Source organism: Lissotriton helveticus, chromosome 2_2, assembly GCF_964261635.1.
Source record: "Lissotriton helveticus chromosome 2_2, aLisHel1.1, whole genome shotgun sequence".
Classification (NCBI taxonomy): domain Eukaryota; kingdom Metazoa; phylum Chordata; class Amphibia; order Caudata; family Salamandridae; genus Lissotriton; species Lissotriton helveticus.
Window position 1 is genome coordinate 52,834,070 of NC_136060.1, and position 22,094 is coordinate 52,856,163.

Here is a 22,094-nt window from a genome sequence, read left to right on the forward strand (position 1 = left end):
TGCTCTAAATACAAGTGCAACAACAAAAAAAGACTTAAAAAAGGTATATATTAGAATTAAAAACAATATTCATGATATTTACAGGAAGTTTTCAATACGGTCTCTAGTCATCGAGTACAAAGTTATCCACATTATATTAACTAAACTTCATCTATTTTAGTACTCATGACTGAACAAAATTCATTTGATTGACGAACACTATAGACCTAGATGAACTGCCAATTCCTCACTGGAATTCAAGCCTATAGAATGAATGAATGAATTTGAAATTTGTAGAGCACAACTAAACCCGCATGCGTCAAGGCGCTGGAAGATGGTATGGCTGTTTGAGCAGGAGGTGGGCAATTCATAGGTAGGCTTCTCAGAAAAGCAAGGTCTTAAGTGCTTTGCGGAAAAGAGGGTAAGAGGCAAGCCCCTTGAGGTCATCAGGGAGCGAGTTCCACAGTTTGGGTGCGAGGGAACAGAAGGCCCTTCCAATCAAACTGGCCTTGAGGACTCGGGGAACAGTCAACAGATTTGTATTTGCAGAGCGAAGAGCCCTGCCAGGGACATAAAAAGACACGAGGGGACGAATGTCTTCTGACCCAGTCTCATTGAGGGCGTGGTGCGTAAGGCAGAGGGCCTTAAAATTAATCCTGGCCTGAATGGGGAGCCAGTGCAGGTTCTTCCTGATGGCAGTGCCTGACGCACGCTTCGGGGCATCTACAACAAAGCGGGCTGCTGCATTTTGCACAATCTGAAGGCGTTGGCCAAGCCGTTGTTAATGCCTAGATATAGTGCATTGCAGTAGTCCAGCTGGGAGGCTATAAGAGCCACCGCGACCTGTTTGCGTGCTTCTGGGGAGAGATAGTGGGAGATTTTTCTTAGAATTCTTAGGGCACCACAGCAGGTAGAAACTGTCCTGCTGACCTGTTTGTCAAGGGTAAGGGTGGTGTCCAGAATAACACCCAGATTTCGGGCCGAGGTGGAAGGCATGGGACAGATGCCAAGAGCAGAAGGCCACCAGTCCGCTGACCAGGTCTCATGTTTGCCTCCAAAAATTAGGACTTCTGTTTTCTCCCCGTTCAACCTGACGAAGTTCTGGACCATCCAGCCTGCGACTGCCTCCATACAGTTTTTGAAATTTAAAGCCGCTATGTTCACCGATTGTGATATGGAGACCATAATCTGTGTGTCATCGGCGTAGGAGAGAACTTCCAGCCCAAAGGATCTTACCAGCCTGGCGAGTGGGGCCACGTAGATGTTAAAAAGCGTGGGGCTCAGGGAGGAACCCTGAGGAACCCCACACTTCACAGGCTTGACTGGCGAGAGAAAGTCGCCCAGCTTCACCCTTTTCTTCCGTTGGTCAAAGAAGGATGTTAGGAGGCTGAGTGCAGGGCCGGCCACTCCCACCTTACTGAGTCGGCAAGCTAAGATGAAAGGGGACAGGGTGTCGAAGGCCGCAGTAAGGTCTAACAGCACCAGTAAAGCAATCTGGCCACGTTCGACCTTGGTGCGGATAGTGTCGACAACCACTGTGAGCGCAGACTCAGTGCTGTGAGCGTTCCGGGAGCCGTGCTGTGAGGGATCTAGAGATCTGGAGTTATCCAGGAAGGCACTTAAATGATGATTAAGATGTGCCTCTAGTAGCTTAGAAGGGGCAGGAAGGAGAGAAATGGGGCGAAAGTTTTTCAATGTCCCGGGGTCTAGAGAAGGTTTCTTCAGCAAGGGCTTGACAATGGCCATTTTCCAGGGAAGGGGATAGACACCTTCAGAGATTGCCAGATTCATAACCTCCGCAAGCGGGGGTAGTATTACCTCCCTGCACTCTTTGAAGATTTTCAAAGGACAGGGGTCAAGCGGGGATCCGGACTTGAGTTTGTCTCGAAGCGGACTAAGAAGCTTGGGAGTGAGGGGGGGAAGTGAGTGAGGAGGCAGGAGGGTTCAGGCAACTGACTTTCCAAAGGAGGTGAAACGATCGAGACGGGGCTCCCAGGTTGAGGGCTTCCAGGTCTGTGTAGATGTCCATGATCTTAGTATGGAAGAAGGTGGAAATCTGGTCACACAGTTTTTGGGAGGCGACTATGGGGTCAGGTGACTGAAGGAGGGACAGGTTGTCGACTATTTTAAACAGGTCTCTAGGGGAGCTGAGAGAAGCAGTCAGTTTGGCAAAATGCGCCTTCTTTTCTGCCAGAACCGCGGCTTTATAGCCCTTGAGAAGTCTTTTTTGTTTGTCCTTCTCTATGGGGTCCAGATGTAACCTCCAAAGTCTTTCTTGTTTCCTACATCCCTGTCTGAGGAACCTGAGAGAGTCTGAAAACCAGGGGGTAGAAGGTCGTTTCCTGGCAGAGTAGTATTGCTTAGCCGGTGCTAGGGATTCAACGACACCTACCAAAGTGTTTGACAGATCAAGGGCCGCGGTATCGGCACGGCTTCCTGACAGAGGCTTGATTTTGGACATAAAGGGGGAAAGTGTATCGTTATTTAGCCCCCCTTCTTTTTTATTGAGATGTTATCTTCAGTAAACTGGGTGGCATAGACCACCTACACACATTTGAGCTGGTGGTATTGGAATCTCTTGTTGTGATATTCGTTTGCTCACCTAAATATATGTTGATCTTCAGTTCGTAAGTTTGATTAAAGCTGCAGGAAGTCATAAGATTAGTCAGGGGTCGATTAATTAGTAGTATTATATGGTATTTTTCATTTTTGATTTACAACACATTTATATACAACTAACATTTCTTTTTTTTTTTTAAACAATTTTTATTGCACATAATTTTTCAAAACATTAAGGAGCCCCCCTCGCCCTACACCCACTCAAATACAGGCATGGTTGCACGATATTATTGATCATATCGTCTAACATCGTATAACTGAACATGACGAGTAACTATACCCTTAAGACAAGACTATAAATACTTGCATATAAGTAGTGAATAAAGAAATGGAGTTAAATTACTGTCCAAGACCTTCGATCCATTGTGTAAGTGGGTACCAAATTTCTAAACCCTTCTTTTTCTTTTTGACACCCTTCCTGATGTATATTGCTTTTTCCAAGCTATAGGCTGAGAGTAATCTAGCCTGCCATTGTTGGAAAGATGGGGGGACAGTATCCAACCAAGAAGAGGCAAGACAGATTCGAAGCACCGCCATGGAGAAAAATAGAAGTCCCTTCATGTTATCTGGGTGGTTCAAACCCCAATAATATTTCCGGTGTTGTAATGACAATTTCTGTTTCAAATATTTCAGAGAAAAAAGTGGATATCTCACGTCTGATGGTACATAGTGAACCGCAAGTAGCAAACATATGTATTAGGTCTACTTCAGGCATCATACATCTGGGACAAAATGTTCCTTTACCTGTACTCCATTTAGCTAGCATATAAGGGGTGTGATATAGAAGAAAGAAAGTTTTGTAGAATTGTGCTTGCAGGTTTGAGGACATCAGTATCGATTGGGATAGCTGGAATGCGTTCTGGATGGGTATAATTGAGATTCCGAATTTATTCTGCCAATTGTCTATGTGTTTATCCATATCATCCAGGAATCCAGTGGTTAACTTGGTGTATATTGCCCCAATGTTTACTTTGCTACAATGAACAATAGATTCTATTCGTTCATTTTTCTGAAGAGCTACCCTACCCCCCCCCTTTTTCATGATATAGTCCCTGACCTGTAAATATTTGAAGAAGTCCCTATTTTCTAGGCCATATTTGTGTTTTGGAGACTCGAATGAGGCCAGACCAGCTGACTCATAAAGAGAACCGACTTGGATTATACCAAGTCTGGTCCACCGTGTCATACACATGTCAGAAAAGATATCCGGGAGGTTGTTGTTGCCTATAAAAGTAGTATAGTACGAGTACCGGCCTAGCCCTAGATGTTTACGGATGTCGTTCCAGGCAGCGTAGATACCCTTTAAAGTTTTGAAGCGTACTTTCTTAAAATGGCAGTCATAAGTCAGTCGCCACAAGTGTGCGCCTGCTTGATTGCCAAGAATAAGTTCCTGACGGTTAGGGACAGAAGGGATCCTCCTGATTATTCCTTAGCATCTGGCTACTAAACTTAAGTATTGTCGCCCACCAGTAGGTTTTAAGGTTTGGGAGTGCCAGACCTCCTCGTTCTTTTGGTAGGGTAATAAATCTATTGGATCTTCGGATTTTCCCATAGCTCCATATGAAGCGAGAGAAAATGTTATCAATTTCCTTAAATAAAAGTGGTTCAAAATTCAAACAAATGGTTCTAAAAAAATATAAAAATCTAGGAAGATATACCATTTTAATTAGATTGCATCTTCCTATAATTTTAAAATGTAGATTATGCATTTTTTTTAGGCATTTTTCCGTTTGTTTCATTAGAGGAACCATGTTAAGTTTAACCAGGTTGTTTAAATTAGCGGTAAGATTGACACCAAGATACATTGCCTTATCCGTTACCCTTTCATCCACAATATTGCCATTGCTGTTAATTAAGATTTGAGTTTTGGTCTGGTTCAGTTTGTACCCGAGATTTCGCCAAAATTGTTTGCCTCTAGTTCCATTGCCACTACTGATTTTTTAGAATCAACTGTAACTATGGCAATGTCATCGGCATATGCTAAGGACTTTGTTTAGCCATTAATAGTCCTTATTGGCATTATCGAAGTATTCATTTCCAATCTGTGGATGAACGGGTCGATGAATATGGCAAATAGCAGAGGTGAACAAGGGCACCCCTGTCTTGTACCTCTTGATACTTTAATTGTGGCTGTGTTTTCTCCATTTATCGAGACAACAGCTTCTGGATTAGAGTACATCTTGTGAATAGCATTGATAAATGTCTCCCCAATCCCACTCCTCGACATAGCGGTCCATAGATATTTCCAGGAGACCCTATCAAAGGCTTTTTAAGCATCTAAAAGAATAAGTGCCATAGGGTCTCCTGTTACGTCCGCTATGTCAAAGAGAGTGAGCACCCTCTGAATGTGATCAGTGGTAGATCTACTGGGAACGAATCCATGCTGTTTTACGGAAATAATTTTGTGGATTACCGGGGCCAATCGACTAGCGAGTAATTTGGAATATATTTTTGCATCGTTATTTATCAGGGTAATGGGGCGGTAAGCCCCTAGTTACGTCGGATCTTTATTTTTTTTTAGAAAAAACTATGATTTTAGCCTGATTCCATGATTCGGGTGCTCACCCTCCCTTAAATACCTGAATTACCTGATTGGTTAGGATTTCTTTTAGTTGTTTGTTAAATTTAGTGTAGAATTCCACCGGAATTCCGTCTAGGCCCATTGCTTTTCCAGTTGGGAGACTAATTATAGACAGGAGAATTTCGAGGCATTGTGGAGCTTCTGCAAGTTTGTCTTTGTCGGTTTCAGGTAGTTGACAACCTGTACCAAGATCCAAATATGTATCTATTTTAGATTGATTTTTCCCTGTCTCAGTGTATAGATCTTCATAGTATCTATGGAACGCATCCCTAATCTCTTTGGAATCACAGGTCAGGCCTTTAATTGGGTCTCTAATTTTAGTAATTGTGTTGTCGCTGATCTGTTGTCTTAAGCGGACAGCCAGTTGGTGTCCTACCTGCTCATTAAGCTCATATATTTTCTCCCTGTTCACGATGGCATTGGTTATTGCTTTACGGTGAATGTCTCTGTTATTTGATTTCTTGCTTTCGCAACTTTTCTTGCTGCACCTTCTATATTACCATTACCCTGGACAGCTTTCATCAGGTCTTCCTCTTTGCTAGTAAGATTATCATTTTATTCGGTTAGTTCTTGGTTTGCTTCCTGATTGTGTTTGATGGAAAATCTAGGAGTATCTCCCTTTACACCGGCCTTTAATGTTTCCCAGACCATCTCTAGGGGAGCACTCCCTAGGTTATATTTTAGGAAGTCAGGGATCCATTTTTCCATAAGGTTACAATATTTTACGTTGGCCAGAAGAGCCCTTTCAAATGTCCAATTGCTGCGGGGTCTATGCAGATCCCCCAAATCTATATTAATAATTAGAGGGTTGTGGTCGGAAAAGACTCTTGGTAATCTAGCTATCGAACAGTGAGAGATAATTACATCCGACACAAAAAAATAATCTAATCTTGCAAATTTAGAATGGGGATGTGAAAAAAAAGTATACTCAGGGTCGGTTGGGAGTTGCATCTCCCAACAGTCAGATATCGCATGGGTGTTAGAAAAATCCCTGAGTGCTCTAAATCTTTTTGGCTTCATTCCCTGGTAGCTAAAGTTATGAGCAGTTATCCACTTAGGCGGGAGATTTAGATTAATGTCACCACAAACGATCAGTAGAACAGGCCAATGTGATAATTCATTTGATAAAAAGTTCAAAAGATCGGGATCGTCAGAAACACAGCCATACACAGAGCAGATCGTAAATTTGTTCCCCTTATCATAGTTGCATTCCACGATGGCCCATTGGCCAAATTTGTCTGCTACCCGTCTCACAAACTGAGCTCCACCACCTTTTGCCATAATAGCTACCCCTTTGGTTTTATTCTGTTGGGTGGTAGCGGTAATAACTCTATATCCTAATGTTTTTAATAAATGAAGTTGGGACCCCTCAACATGGGTTTCTTGTAGACAAACTATATCTGCTCCGATAGATTTCAAACCAATTGCAAACCTTTGTCTTTTATGTGTATCATTTAACCCACATATATTAATTGTCAAAATTTTCAACTTAACCATTATTACCTAATGAATCTGTCCTGTCTTCTAGCCAAATACTTTTTTTTTTGCATAAAGATCAAACCGAAACTTACGATCTACTTTCATACCTGTATATTCACCCCCCCCTACTATTAAACCCCCCCCACCACCCCCCACCATATCTTGAGGCTTCCTGGGTCGTCCAGCACCCAGGTGTGGCCGTCCAAGTGATCCGGGCATTGCTGCTCGCTGTGGTCGCCTGAGCTAACCTTGTATATGAAAAATTTGAAAAAAAGTGCCTACATTTTTAGAATATTTTCGACTAAGATCGATTATCTTAGTTATTGATTCCCCTTATCTTATGATCTAGTTTGATGTACACAACTAGTTAACCTTATTTCCCCTCCCCCCCCGATTTTCCTGAGTCTGAGAGTTCTTGAAGATAGGCTTCCGCTTGAATCTCGCTAGTAAAGTTCTTTGAAGTTCCTTTATAGATTATTCTTAGCCGTGCTGGGTTTTGTAGATAAACCGTCGCTCCAATCTGCTCAAAAGGGGCAAAGAGTTGCCGCATCCTCCATCGGCGTTCCACTGTTGCGTGGGCAAAATCCGGGCAAGCGAAAAAAGTATATCCTTGATATACTCTTTTGCTCGTTGGTCGGGCCAAGTCATATATAGCTTCTCGCAAAAGGAAATTTCCAAAACAGACCAACAGGGCTCGTGGTTATTGATTCGCTTGTTGGGAGTGTTTGGGTGGCATTAGGGGGAAGCGATGGGCGCGTTGGACTTCACGTTCCAATTCCCTTGTTTGAAGTTCGGGCAGGGCAGTTTTTAAAAGGTTGACTATAAAGCCCTTTGCGTCGCTCCCCTCTGCCCCTTCTGGAATTCCCAGAATGCGGAGGTTATTCCTTCTGCCACGGTTCTCGAGATCTTCTACTTTTGACAACTTCGCAACGTCTGTCTCAAGATTTTCCGTGCGGCTTTCAACCGACGCCATTCTGTCTACTATCTCAGAGCACGTATTGCCCACTTTTTGAATTGCGCCTTGAAGTTGTTGTATAGCATCATGATTCCGTTGACTGTCAATTTTTACATCTAAATGGAAATCCTTGATCGTCTTCAGTACCTCACTCAATGAAGGTTCTTCCAGGAAATCCGGATAACCGGAATCTCTAAATGACCTGTTTGTGCCCCTTTCGGTCCCCCCATTGACTGGTGATTTAGGGTCTGCGTACCCTGCAGATTTAGGGGTTAAGTTTTTCCGTGTGTGCCTGGATTTTTTCTTAGTTTGGTCAGGATTGCTCCCCTGATCCGTAGTTTCTTCATCCATTGGATTGTGAAGTCTTCTGTGTTTGGATCTCTTTTTTTCCAATTTCCTTTTTGGAGCTGTATCTCGACCAGGGTCTCTATTTTCTCTTTTTTCTCTATTTCCTCTTGTGCCCGTTTGATCTAGTATTTCTACCATGACTTCCTACGGTTTTTCTTCCTGTCTATCAAACAATTACTTTTTCTTTGAGGACAAGCTGTATAAACAGCCACAAGGGACTGCAATGGGCACTTGCGTCGCCCCCAGTTATGCCAACCTATTCATGGTTGGTGGGAGGAGCAAGTGTCCAATTGCTTTGAAGAATACAGCAAACATGTTGTTTTATGGTCAAGATTTATTGACGATATTCTTCTGATTTGGAGAGGAGACCGCAAAAGTGCAGAGGAGTTTATTCGAGCTCTAAACACAAATGATTTGAATATCGAATTAACATCACAAATAAGTGAAAGCACTGTAGTGTTTCTAGACGTGACAATTATGGTACAGAATAATCATCTTGTGACCAAACTTCACAGAAAAGAGACTGCGGGGAATAGTCTCCCTTTTGCATCAAGTGCACATCCCTTTAGTCTTATCCAGAGTATACCCTACGGGGAACTCATTTGTGCAAAGAGAAAGAGCAGCACAGCAGATGAATTTGAAAAGGAAAAGATCATAATGTGTGATAGATTCAAAGAAAGGGGATATGCACAAAAGGTGATTAAAAGAGCTGTTAATAAAGTTGATGCATTGGATAGGACATCACTTTTAAATCCTAAGATTAAATCTAATGAGACAGACTCCCAGATCAGATTTATAACGACATACTCCAATCAGGCATTTCAGGTGCGTAAGATCCTCAGTCACAACTGGCACATTTTGAAAACGGATCCTGTTTTAGATAAGTGCCTTCATGAAGCCCCGCAAATAATCTTTAGATGGGGATTGTCTCTAAAAGATGAACTCAGCCATAACCAGGTAATGTGTAAACCAAAAGAACACTCAACCCTGAATTCAGGTTTTACATGCTGTATGAAATGTAAAGCGTGCACATACAGCAAAAACTGCTCTAAAATCAAAGTGCCCAATACTGACAGGGATTTTTACATCAGGGGTAACTATGACTGCAATACGGAGTTTTGTGTTTACTGTTTAATCTGTCCATGCAAAAAAGTGCTACATCGGGAGCACAATAAAATGAGCAAAAATTTGAGTTTTGGAACATAGAAGGGCAATAAGAAATAATAACGAACAATATCCAGTAACCCGTCATTTCAAAACCTCTCATGGCCAGAATGATAAACTGCTAGCCTTTGTCATCCTAGATGCAATTAAGTCACAGAAAAGGGGAGGTGACAGGGAACATCAATTGAGGGTTTTAGAATCTAAATATATAATATATTTTGAGACACTTATTCCTATAGGCTTGAATTCCAGTGATGAATTGGCAGTTCATCTAGGTTGATAGTGTTCGTCAATCAAATGAATTTTGTTCAGTCATGAGTACTAAAATAGATGAACTTTAGTTAATATAATGTGAATAACTTTGTACTCGATGACTAGAGACCGTATTGAAAACTTCCTGTAAATATCATGAATATTGTTTTTAATTGTAATATACATTTTTAAGTCCTTTTTTAAGTTTCGCCTGACGTAGCACTTAGCACTGCGCAGCAGTGTTCACGCAGGCGAAATCTTATGTTAGAACAGTACGGGGCTTTGTCCCGCCTCTCTGTTCCATTGGCTAGCTCCATAAATGGAGGCTAGCCATTGGAAGAGAGATCTGTCCGTCATTGCCCGAGCAGATTCGTGGGCGATCCGGTGATTTTTACTCATCCCGCCCCTTTTAGAACGTCATGCGGCGGTGTTTTTTTTTTTAAGGTTTGTTTTGTCATTCCTCCAGGCCGACCGCCGCCGGAAGAAGTCCAGGTGAGTGCTCCCCTCCCGCTGTCCATGTGCCCGTTCCCGCCCCCCTCCCGCTGTCCATGTGCCCGTTCCCGCCCCCCTTCCCACTGTCCGTGTCTCCATCCCACTTGTAAATGCTTGTTTTTCGTATTGCACTCCAAATTGACTAATTTGGTTAGTTTCCATGGTGGAGGGGAGGCGGTACTGTGTTTTCTCTAACTGATGCTACACGGGGGTTACTGTTTTTAAATGGTGGCTCTGCACTCGTCACTGCTTCCACCCTTCCACTCAAATACAGGGCGCGCTGTGCTTTCGCTTGTTGATTCTATTTGCGTGTACATCGTGCCCTCATTCCGCGCTCTCCAGAAAGCAGAATTATAGGCTTTTTTATGCAGCTCTATCGGTTTTGTCAGTGGTTCCTTTGTTCTGCATCTGACATGCGCCAGAATGCTCGGAACACAGCAAGAGACTGCCTTGATTTTCAAATTGCAACTTAAAATCCCAGAACTTCACCCTTTCGTCTCCTGTTGCAACCTCAGCGTCCCCAGCACCCCCAGCCCTCCACCCCCTTCCAGTCTCCCACCGTGACGACAAGCTTCAGAGCCGCCCCTGCCCCTGGGCTAAGATAGACTCTGGTTCTAACTCTTCATTTGAAGCCGTTAGTCCGTCATCTTGACTGAGGGAGGCTCTCAGTGTGTGGGCGGAGTGCCCGCCGGAGGCAGGAAGGACAGCGCAGCACAGCCTCCCAGGGAATTTCATTACTGTTGAAGTTATTTGGCAACCTGTGTGTTCAAGAACCGTCTCTAATTGTGAATCTCTCAGATATCGGGAGAGGCAACGGGCCCCTCTTGTATAAAAAACACACTAATAAATCGTGTGTTTGTTCAACACTGTCGCTTTCTGCACCCTCCTTGCTGATAAATTTTGTTTATTTTTTGCCGACCCTCTTCTGTTCTCGGCGTCTTCCTCTGTCTTCTGTCTCCACACTCCCCGCTCTGGTCGGTGTTTGTTGATATTAGATAACTGTACCCCTTTGCTCCTGTACAAAGTTGTGGCATGCCACGGGACCTTGCCGCAGTTTTAAACTGCACAGAAAAACACGGGGCTGTACCTCAAGGCACGACAGGCCGGCGCCAGAGCCCCCGACCCCCCTACTTCTCCCACGCGCGTACATTACAGCTCCCTGCTATCTGCACCTCACACTGAACGAATGGTAACGCCGTCCAAAGTGCCGGTGAGATTTCTTTGGTAATTTTGTACTCACCCCTCCTTCAAGAAAACTGTTTTAGGGTGTCGTTGGCAATGGGCTTTCTGGGTATATATAAATGTGACAAGGAAGATCTCAGTTTTTGTCTTGGATTCTTGGCACATTGTGTGATTCCTGTCAATTAATAGTGGTGCCATCAGCAGTTTTATTGCCTATTGAAGGGAGAATGCGGAGAGCGCTTAGAAACCAGCTTCGCTCGGAGTTTGTGAGCTACGTACTGCTGTTAAACGTTGCTTAGTATGAAATTAACGTGAAAATGTTTGCGCATAACGGTGATGCACCTGAAACAATCGTGTGCGTTTTTCTCCTGACCCCCCCCCACCTCCACCATTATTCGGTACGTTAAATCGCGGGATATTTTTTCCCTGAAGCCTTTTGCTGATGACAATTACCTCCTCTGAGGGACAGCTGGCAAAAAGTTGCTAATTTGTCAGTCATTTAAATAAAGTGGGTGATTGAGTAAACTCATGCTCCTGATTTACGTGTGATCTGCACTTACACCTTCGAATTCAGGTAAGGCCAACTCGGCCTGTCATCCTTCCGATGTCATTATGCCGTAGTAACTCCTGCTGTCTGATACGCTTATACGCGAGAAACTGTTGCATTAAGGGGACAAGTTATCAGTGACCTTTCGTTAATATAAAAGGAAATACTTTATTTAAGTAGCATTGGGCTTCAGGGGTTCACTGATTGGCTCTGTGTGTGTGTGTGTGGGGGGGCTCTCTGTGTGTGTGGAGGGGCTCTCTTTGTGTATGTGGGGGCTCTGTGTGTGTGGGGGGGATCTGTGTGTGTGTGGGGGGCTCTGTGTGTGTGGGGGGGCTCTGTGTGTGTGTGGGGCTCTGTGTGTGGGGGGAGGCTCTGTGTGTGTGTGTGGGGAGGAGCTCTGTGTGTGTGTGGGGGGAGCTCTCTGTGTGTGTGTGGGGGGAGCTCTCTGTGTGTGTGTGGGGGGCTCTGTGTGTGTGTGGGGGGCTCTGTGTGTGGGGGGGATCTGTGTGTGTGGGGGGCTCTGTGTGTGTGGCTCTCTGTGTATGTTAGTGGGGGTGCAAATCCAATAGGTCTCGCATTTGCGAGAGATTAAGCTATTGACATTGTAAATGGCAATGCCATTTACTTATCTTCTTTCAAAACCATTTTAGGACTACGATTCGGGGGTAACTGAACAGATGAATTCATCTAACAAACATTTCCAACGAACCAGGAAGCAACAGTATCTTAATTTATATATTTGTGATACATGAGTGGACTATTTGCCCACTTGGGCACAGTTGTGTATAAGGCGAATCAAATAAGCCCACTGGGGCACGATTTGTGTTTCCTTAAACTTATCAGTTTACTGATCTTCTTTGGTCAAATACAAATATCTGTTGCGGAATTGTAATAACATATATCTGTATTTTGTATTAAATGCGTTGGGACCAATGCGATAGCCACCACAAAATGGCAACCATTTGAAAGTGTGACTAAAATCATGTCAGTCCTATTTTGATTGTAATCGAATCAAATAAGCCCACTAATGCACGATTTGTGTTTCCTTAAACTTATCAGTTTATTGATCTTCATTGGTTAAATACGAATATTTGTTGTGGAATTGTAATAACATATATCTGTATCTTGTATTAAATGCATTGGGACCAATGCGATAGCCACTACAAAATGGCGACCATCTGAAAGTGTTACCAGAATCATGTCAGTCCTATTTTGATTGCAATGAATTTTGGGTATGTAAATGGAAGCTCACTTGTGCTTAGTTTACCGTGACCAAGCCTTACGGCGAAACGTGTTGGTTTGTGACCCTGTGATGAAAATAAAACTTTATTGAGCATCCTGGAGTGTCCAGAGTAGCTTTTTTGAGAAAAAAAGGTTGTTTGCGAGTGTATGTTAAAACGCCGGTTTTTTAGAAGGACCGCCGCGAAGCTAAAGCCCTGAACTACTGGTATTTGTGAGTTTATATATATATATATATCCAAGACACCGCGTCTTTACTCCATTCGCTCAGGCAATCCCCTAGGCAAGGATACGCAGACACGGACCAATTTCGTGCAAATTATTTACTCAGTACAAGTTAGCGCATGATGTTTCGGCTCTCAGCGAGCCTTGTTCACATGACAGTGATCCAAATGCAACTCAGTCTTTTTAAAGGGCCCAAAGTTGATTTAAATAACATCACGTGTCAGGGCTAAATAAGTGTGAAAAGGGAAGACATACTTGGGGAAAATACATGACGCTCCCTTTGGAATCCTTAAAAACATTCAGGTTATATATTTACATGTTTTTGTCACAGTATATATATATTTTTTTTTATATATAAACACATACATGATATTTTGTTGTCTATAATTAGAATACAATAGTTATGGAGAGTAAAATTTGGCCTGCAATCTTTTGATCCTATACCAAATCTGATGTCATGGGAACGCTGCTTGCATCGTAAAGTATTGACTTGAGCAAATAAAGTTTATTTTACTGCATGATTTTGGACAATAGACTGAGTTACACAGTTCAAAACTATGTTGTCATCACAACATGACACAAAGGCAAGTCAAGTTATAGATAGGTTTATTCTCTTCAGCACATAGGGGCAGATTTATGAGTTCTGGCGCATCTCTGCAAATCAGCAGGGATGCGCCAGAACTGATGCGTCACGCAATTCCCTCCTTGCGGCACCACAGATGCGCCGCATTTACAATGCGGCGCACCATGGTGCAAGGAAGGGCAGATGCGTGACGCATCTTGTGGTGTACGGGCGGCGCATTTCTGGAGTAGCGTCGCAAGTGAGACGCAACTCCTGCAATGTACAGAGGCCACCCATACATAACGTGGTGAGTCACTCCTTACGCCTGCTTCAAGCAGGCGTAAGGATTTGACCCAGCAGTGTCGTAAAACTGACTCAGTGAAATCTTGTAGATTTCACTGCGTCAGTTTTACGGGGCTTTCCTACGAGGGAACGCCCACCCTGCGACAGAACGCCCACATGAAACCTGACGCAGGTTTCATGTGGCACAGTGCTTTACAACGTGACGCATCTGCCTAGATGCGTCACGTTGTAAATAGGTCGCAGGGATGTGCCACGTTTCCGCGCCGTTGCGTGACGCAACGGCGGCGTAAACGTGGCGCAAGTCCGACATAAATCTGCCCCATAGTGTTGCAGCGTCCCTTGCCCCTCAGCCCGCAGCAACTGCCAAACTGACTGCTCACAAGGAACAGCGCACAACCATAGAATGTTAGCACAGAAAGGTTCTACAGAGGCGAGCAGCCTCAAACATCATTGAAATCATAACATACCCCCCCTTTCTTCCACACACAGGTAAAATCCAACAATAAAGTGAAATCATAACAAACTACCACTCAGATTTCCTTCCTGTGTCATTACTGAAATGTCTAGGAGAATACTAAATCCAACACAAATGAGAATTATCTCCATTTGGAATGTGTAGAACTATAAAGATATGTCACTACGCTTCACAATTGTCTATAAAAGCACAATTTATGTACATGTAGCATCTACAAGAATTACACACCTCCTTCAGTAATTATCTACTTCAGAGTGTCGTGCGATTCATTTGTGTACAACTGCACGGTGAATTTGTATTTGCATAAGAAACTGTTACCTTGTCGTTCTGCAAAAACACAAGTTAGTAATGGTGGTTAGAGCAGCTTAGGTGCTAACAGTTTGTTACTGCATTGGTCACTCGCTCATATATAGAACATATCAGAACACACCTATTGTATATGAGATAAAACCACAACCTAGACCCTTGAAATTTGAAGCGCTTAATGCTTGGAAGCACGCACCTCACACCAGGGAAAAAGAGAGATATTAGGAAAAGTGAAAAAGACAGTTCTTATGCAGAAGTGAAGTGGGATGCGATGCAGAGTAGAAAAGGTGGAGAACTGACATGGTAGAAGGAGCAAAATTATACCTATTCCTACAAAGCGGAGAAGTAGAAAGCGGAACCGGAAAGAGAAAGAAGGATAAAACAAGAGAATCCAGAGAGAAAGATGAAAATAGTGATAGGGATAATAATGACAGTATAATGAGATTCGTACAGAGAGTGGTGGGAGCAAGGCTGTAGTAGGAATATTAGATTGGCTACTGCACCAGTAAATAAGAGTTATACGATTAATACAATAGGGATCAGAGTGTGATGGGGACTATCATAGTGAATCCAAATATTATAGGAGGAAATGCAGTAACTTGTGTTCTTGGAACCTGCACTGTTTACACAGTCCCAGATGCACTTATCGTTTCTGCGGAATCAAAGCTCAGCTGCTCAACAACAAGCATCAGAAATTATACCTATGAGTCGGAAGGTGGGATACTTTGATCCTTTACGTGAAATTATTGCAAGAGCAGACCATTCAGTGCATCAGACTAGATTTGGACCTGTAAGATTGTTCCAGGGTTTAAAGATTTGGGTTCACTTACGCGAGAACCACCTTTAAATATGCATAGTGGCAGACCTAAAATAAAGGTAGCATCAAATGCATCTGAGGTGCATCCTGGTCTTAATGTCCAGGAATTGGAAGACTTTTTGAAAGTTCTTAATGCTGCATCAAATGAGAGTGGGAGTACATAAGTGAGTCAGAGAACTCTTTGGTCCTTTTTGAAAGTAAACTTGGTGGGTGGGTGTGGGAAAATTGAAAATGGAATTGATTGAAATGATAAGTGGTTGTCTTGCATTGGATCGAACAGAAACTTATCAGCAGAGTGATCTTTTGTTCATAAGTAAGAATGCTACTAGTAGAGCAAGACAAACCCAAGGCAAATTATCTGCATTACCTCAGAAATATGAAGTACATTTGGAGCAGACAAAGGCTTAACATAAAAAATCCATCAACATGCTTTTAGTGATCAGGACATGGAACATATGAGGATACCAGGGATAAAGATGTAAATTAAGGAATTAAGCAATTAGCATTCAAATTTGGAGTGAGTAAAAAAGTGGGAAATTACATTGTCAAAAGGAATGACTCCCAGGAGACCAATGGGAGAGCCACCTTCTCTCAGAGGGAGAGAGACAGGAGCTGGAAGCTTCCCTTTACGGGAGGTACCTAGTGGAGGTTATATATATGCTCTATGGAGTAGGAGCAATCTTTTAAAATGTATAAATATATTTCCTAAATTAAGAGAGAAACCTGTACAGTGGTACAAGCAAGTTGAGTGGTTTGTGAAAATCTTGAAATATTTGTGAATAGCTTGTTTGATATTTTGGCCCCAAAGGATTTCTGGATGGTGTGTAAAATAGCCATAGAGCAAAGGTATTCAAACTTTTTAATACTGAGACCCCCCTGTAAATATATTTTTTACGCCTAAGGACCCCTCCTGACAAACATTTTGAAAACTTGTTACTCCTCATCAGTGTTTATCAAACCAAAGGTCAGTGAGTGTGGGGGCTTGGCCAAAGGTGTGGCTAAAAACAAAGGGCCTCATTTATGATAAATTGGCATAGGTCAGTGCCGCAAGTCTTCTTGCTGCGTTGTCCTACGCCAATGCGAAAGGGCAGGAAGGCACCCTATTTATGAAATACAGTGCATTCCTGTCCTTTCCCACTGCATTGGTGCACAAATTGCTGCCTAGTGCTTATACACAGGATTGTTTTTGTGCAGAACAATCCCGAGATGGGATTTCCTCTTTCTATGTGAGCAGCACACCTTGAAAGAGGAAAAAATAAAAGAAATGAAAACATTTCTCCTTGTTATGCCTGCTGTGGGGAGGCGTAAGATTTTGGCGCTGGCGCAGGTTTATATGGTTTGTAAATCTGGGTCAGTGTCAAAATTCCTTTGGTGTTGCATGGGAACACCCACCGCAATGTCCATGGAACGCCTACTTGACAGAATAAGACAACGCAGTGACTTGTGCTGCTTGGTCTTACTCCATATCTATGAGGCCATGCAAAGCCACGGACAGTGACTTTGCATAGCCTCATAGATGTGATTGAGATGCTTGTGCCACCTGAGGTTAAAGAAAGGTTAAATAAAATGGCAATTTGGCAGCACAAACCTCTCATAAATCAACCTCAAAATATTTTGTTTGTTTTTTGATCTTTCACCATCAGGTAGCCACATATAAAATAATGGGTAGCTTATACTTTTTAAAAAGTTGTTACTCAGTGAGAAATGCACTGCAGTACATTGGTAAACCTCTATTAGTTAATGCACTGCTGAGGTCTGTGTGTAACCCCAGAATTATATTTGGTTGGTGCAGTGAAGAATAGTGACTTGTGTGTTTTTAGCGCTATGAGGTCACAGCCTGTGACAGAAAACACAATCAATGTGTACGTCATTATTTTATACTTGCATTACACACATTATAAGGTAGACTGCTACAAACTCTGCAAATAGTTTTAGGGAGTAGATTTTATGAATACCAGACCATAAGTAATGCAATTTGTATTTATTTTGGCATAACTTCCCTTCAACACCTTCTCCGGGGTGCTACGCACTGTGTAAATGCAATTCTGATTAAAATAATGCATTTCACAGCCCAGTTGTTATCTCTTCCACTACCACTAAATAAACAAACAAATCTTTGCTATCACAATGCTTGGACTGTTTTGACCAATTAAAGCCAGAACGCTTCCAAGTACCCTTTACATTTGCAGATTAATTTACACATTCGCATTTCCTTCAGGCAAGCAGGCACCCTGGCACGAAGGATTGTTTTACCTGTCTGCCTTGCCTTTTCCTTTCACAGTACAGGAGACTCACTTAACTTCGGCTGAAGCATTGAAGTGTCCTGGATGGTTATCTTTTTCCTATTTACATGTTTTCCATTCCAGACAGAAGTGAGGCCTAGAAATGCGCGAACCCCTTCTCGGGACTCCAGGACCCCCCTGGGGGTCGTGCCCCATAGATTGAAGACCTATGCCATAGAGTGACATGAGAGAGAGCCAACAAGCGTTCCTGTGACTAATGGTCATTCAACTATAGTGGTGAGGAAGTATGACCAGGTGATGATGTGGTTGAAGTCAAAGGTGCCACCCGAAGATATTGACTGGGTTAAGATTAATCTGATGACTAAGGTAGCCAAAGAGGTGATTCATGAATTTTATGAGAGATTGCTACAGGGTTTCAAACAGTATAGTGGCATAGAAACACTAGAGCCTAAATATATGTGCATTTTTGTGTCCAGGTTTGTGACAGGATTGAGGCCTGAGATTAGTATAATGATTTAACAGCATTTGATTTGGTGGCAGAATAAGTCGGTTGACAAGATTTTGCGATATGCTAAATATTGCAATGATGAGATGGAAATGAAACTGAAAAAAATTAAGGAACAATTGGTTTTTGAAGGCTGTTCATAGAGGAATTCAACATTTACCACTTGTAGGGACTGTCCCTCCATTGCAGGGAGTGTATCAATAGGGTGCTCCAGCAATGCAGGGTGGAGGTGGATTTCAATCACAAGGTGGCGGTCGGGGTTTCCGTATAGATCTGAGTATCGGAATTGATGTAGCTACATTGAAGACGTCTAATCCATGTAATTTTTTTAAGAGACTGGGGAATTGGAAGTGAGAATGTCATCATAATCCCACAAATGAGGGTCAAAATCCAGGATTTGTACTACCTCAGAAGAGTAATTCCATGCAGCAACAGAACGTGCCCAGACCTAGCGCACAGAATTTTTAATGTTGCCACAAGTTCCAGTGATGCAGTTTCCCCAACCCGCGATGCCACAGCAAGCAGCTATTGTTCAAGATTTTCTTCAAACCAGGTCCCAAATTTGAATCAGAATGCTTTCCAGAATAATAATTCTTTCCAACAATTTCCCATGTTTGAGACAAGTGAAAATGTCCTCATTGATCAGTCTTCCTGATGGGGCCTGAATGGAGAGGAAGATGGTGTGCTTAGCGCAATCTTCGAGGTATACCAGAGTGGCCAATTTATAGTTGCTGTCATAAATGGCTATGATGTTTCATTTTTGGTTGATATTGGTGCTACCTGATTTACTGTGAGATCAGTGTAAGTCCCAGACCTACCCCTCGCGGGAAGAACTAGCCAAGTTCAAATTCAAAAAAGACTTTATTCGATTTCTTTTTGAGACAATCATAAAAGTACATACATTATAAAGACAATTCATACATGCGATATAATAAAGATGTCATATACAGTGCCTATATACAATACAATTTCACAATGCAAGCAATCTTACTAAATTCCATGATTAATAAGTGATACATTTTCTGTGGCTATATACTTTTTTAAAAACATTCCTACTCTACAAACCCTGTGTATATCGTCCAGAAGTTGTAACACCAGAAAAGCTGGACGACATTGTCTCAGCCCAAGCGCTTTTAATATTGGGACAATCCAGACTTTCCTTAAGTTACTATAACATTTGCAAAAAAGGGTCACATGAATTGTGGATTGCTCTGAGTGCTTATCACATGGGCACAGGCTTAGTTCTCGGGACCAATCATTAACAACCGGGAAACTCACAAGCCTGTGGAAGATGCTGCATCTAAAACACATTAGTAAAAACCTATCATAGCCACCAGGTACAAATAACAGATAAGACTGAATACTAATTAGAAGTTAAAACCAATTGATTGTGCATAACAGTGAGCTTTAAGCTTTCTCCTGCTAATCTTATGGAGTCCAGGTGAAGAAGACCCTCTTTCTTTAGCTCCTTTCTACTAATAGATTGCATGGACTTTGGGTTAGTGTAATATTCCAAATGTCCAATATCGGACATAGAATTTCGGATGAACCTCAGCCATGGGATCACTAAGGTTTTTTTCACATTGTAGGCTGTCTGCTAGAATATCCAGATTTAATTTAGTCTCTGGTTTTATCCATAACCGATGCCAAAGGAGAATAGGCTCCATCTGCGATATAAGGAAGCCCCAACTCGGAGTGGCTGACATACACAGATAGACTACTAGGGGCTGCTAATATGTATCTCAGAAAGCTGTTTTCCACTGTTTGTAGGGGTTGAGTGTCCGTAAATCCCCATACACCTGCCCCATACATAGCTGCTGAGATGCATTTAGCTTTGTAAATGTGTATTAATTCTGATGGACGTCTTCTTCCAAGTTTCCTCTCGAAATTAGCAAGGGCCATTGTGAATCTTACAAAAGCAAATTTATTTGCCGCAATGGCTCGTGTCCATGTGTCATTGCAGTCAAAAAGTATGCCCAAGTAAGCAAAGCTATTTGTATGCTCTATTCTTTGGCCTTCCAGAAACATGTCCCTACATTTGTGACTCCCTGGCCCGCACCTCATTATATATGTTTTTGTGGTATTTATTTTAAGGTCCAGGTGACCCATATATTTGGTAAAACTATTTAAGACCCGCTGTAAACCCACTTGAGTGCGAGACATTAAGACCGCATTGTCAGCGAAGAGAAGAGCAGGAATAGTGCGTGCCGCTATTTGTGGAAAATCTTTATTATCCTTAATCAGTGCCTCGTACAGGCCATTTATGTAGAGGTTAAAAAGAAAAGGAGCCAGGACCCACCCTTGTCTGACTCCTCTTCTAATAGAGAAAGGGGCGGTGCGATCAGCTGCTACTCCGAAGCACACTAGTCCCTTAGCTTCGCAATATAGGCGTTTAAGGAAATTAATGATTTGCGTGTCCACCCCTATCTGTTCAAGAATGACCCACAACTCACTATGTCTCACTGAATCAAAAGCGGCAGTAAGATCTACAAACGCTAGAAACAGTCTAGCTCTCTTCACCCGTGTGTACTTCCCAACTAAAATGGCTACGTTTACACTTTGCTCCACAGTCCCGAGCCCTTCGTGGAAGCCGTATTGGATATCGGGCAAGATATTGTTTTCTTCAGCCCAATCTTGTAAACGTTCCAATATGATTCGGCCCACTACTTTAGTCATAGCATCTAGCAAAGAGATGGGTCAGTAATATTTCGGATCCCTTTTTAAAAATCGGAACGATGGTGTATTCAACCCATGTTGTGGGGAATGGGGCAAGGCAGCTGGCAGTTAAGACCTGGATGACAATTGGCCCCGAGAGTTCGTTGTTAGATTTCAAAAGGTCGATTTGAACCCCATCAGGTCCCGGAGCCTTTCCCCCCGCACTCACAGCAAGCGCACATGTCACCTCTTCCAGTGTGAACTGGAGATCGAAATACTAGCCAAGCTGTTAATCAGACATGCAGTGAGACTAGAAGTTTGGGAATTTTCAGGAAAATACATTGGACTCATGTTATGAATTTAGCCTGTCCATATACAGGTGAAGCAGAATGGGGAATATCCCAGAACACCGCAGTATAATTACACCTCTAAAACAATTGCTGAAATAAACCCAGTGATTGAAACAATGATTCAACAAGGTATATTGAAGGAGATCATTGGGAGTCCATGTAACTCACCCATTAAGGGCCTATAGAAGCCTAGCAGTAATTACCTCATAGTGCAGTACCTTCACAAGATCAATAATATCATGATTCCTAGTTGTCCCATGGTACTGAATCCTGTTATAATATTGTTTCAAATTCCATGTGAGGCTGAGTGGGTACTGTTATTGATTTGTGCCAGGCATTTTTCTCCATACCCTTGCATGAGGACAGTCAGTTGAGAGCTGCTTATGCAGACTGTACCATCTTAGGAGTGGTTGAAGCTGCTTGGCTTCAAGGAGTAGTCTCAGCACAAGTGGCTGAATTCATTGCTCTTACCAGAGTATGCAAAATTTCAGATTGATTACAGGTGACTATATTTACAGATAGTCAGTACAGTTTTGGTGTGGTGCATTAATTCGGACATGTTTGGTCCCAGGGGAGATTTATGATGTCATCAGGATGCCCTATCTATAATGGTGAGCAGTTGAGAAGATCATTAGTGGCTTTGCAATTGCCTACTCAAGTTGCAGTCATGAAATGTTCGGTACATTTCAAGGGAGATGACTATGCCACAGTCAGCAACAGATCTTTAGCCAAAGTCGCTAGGTATTGTGCTTACAATGCTTGTGCATTTAATGTAGACTATGAAAATGAAAGAATAAATGAGAAAAATTACAACCT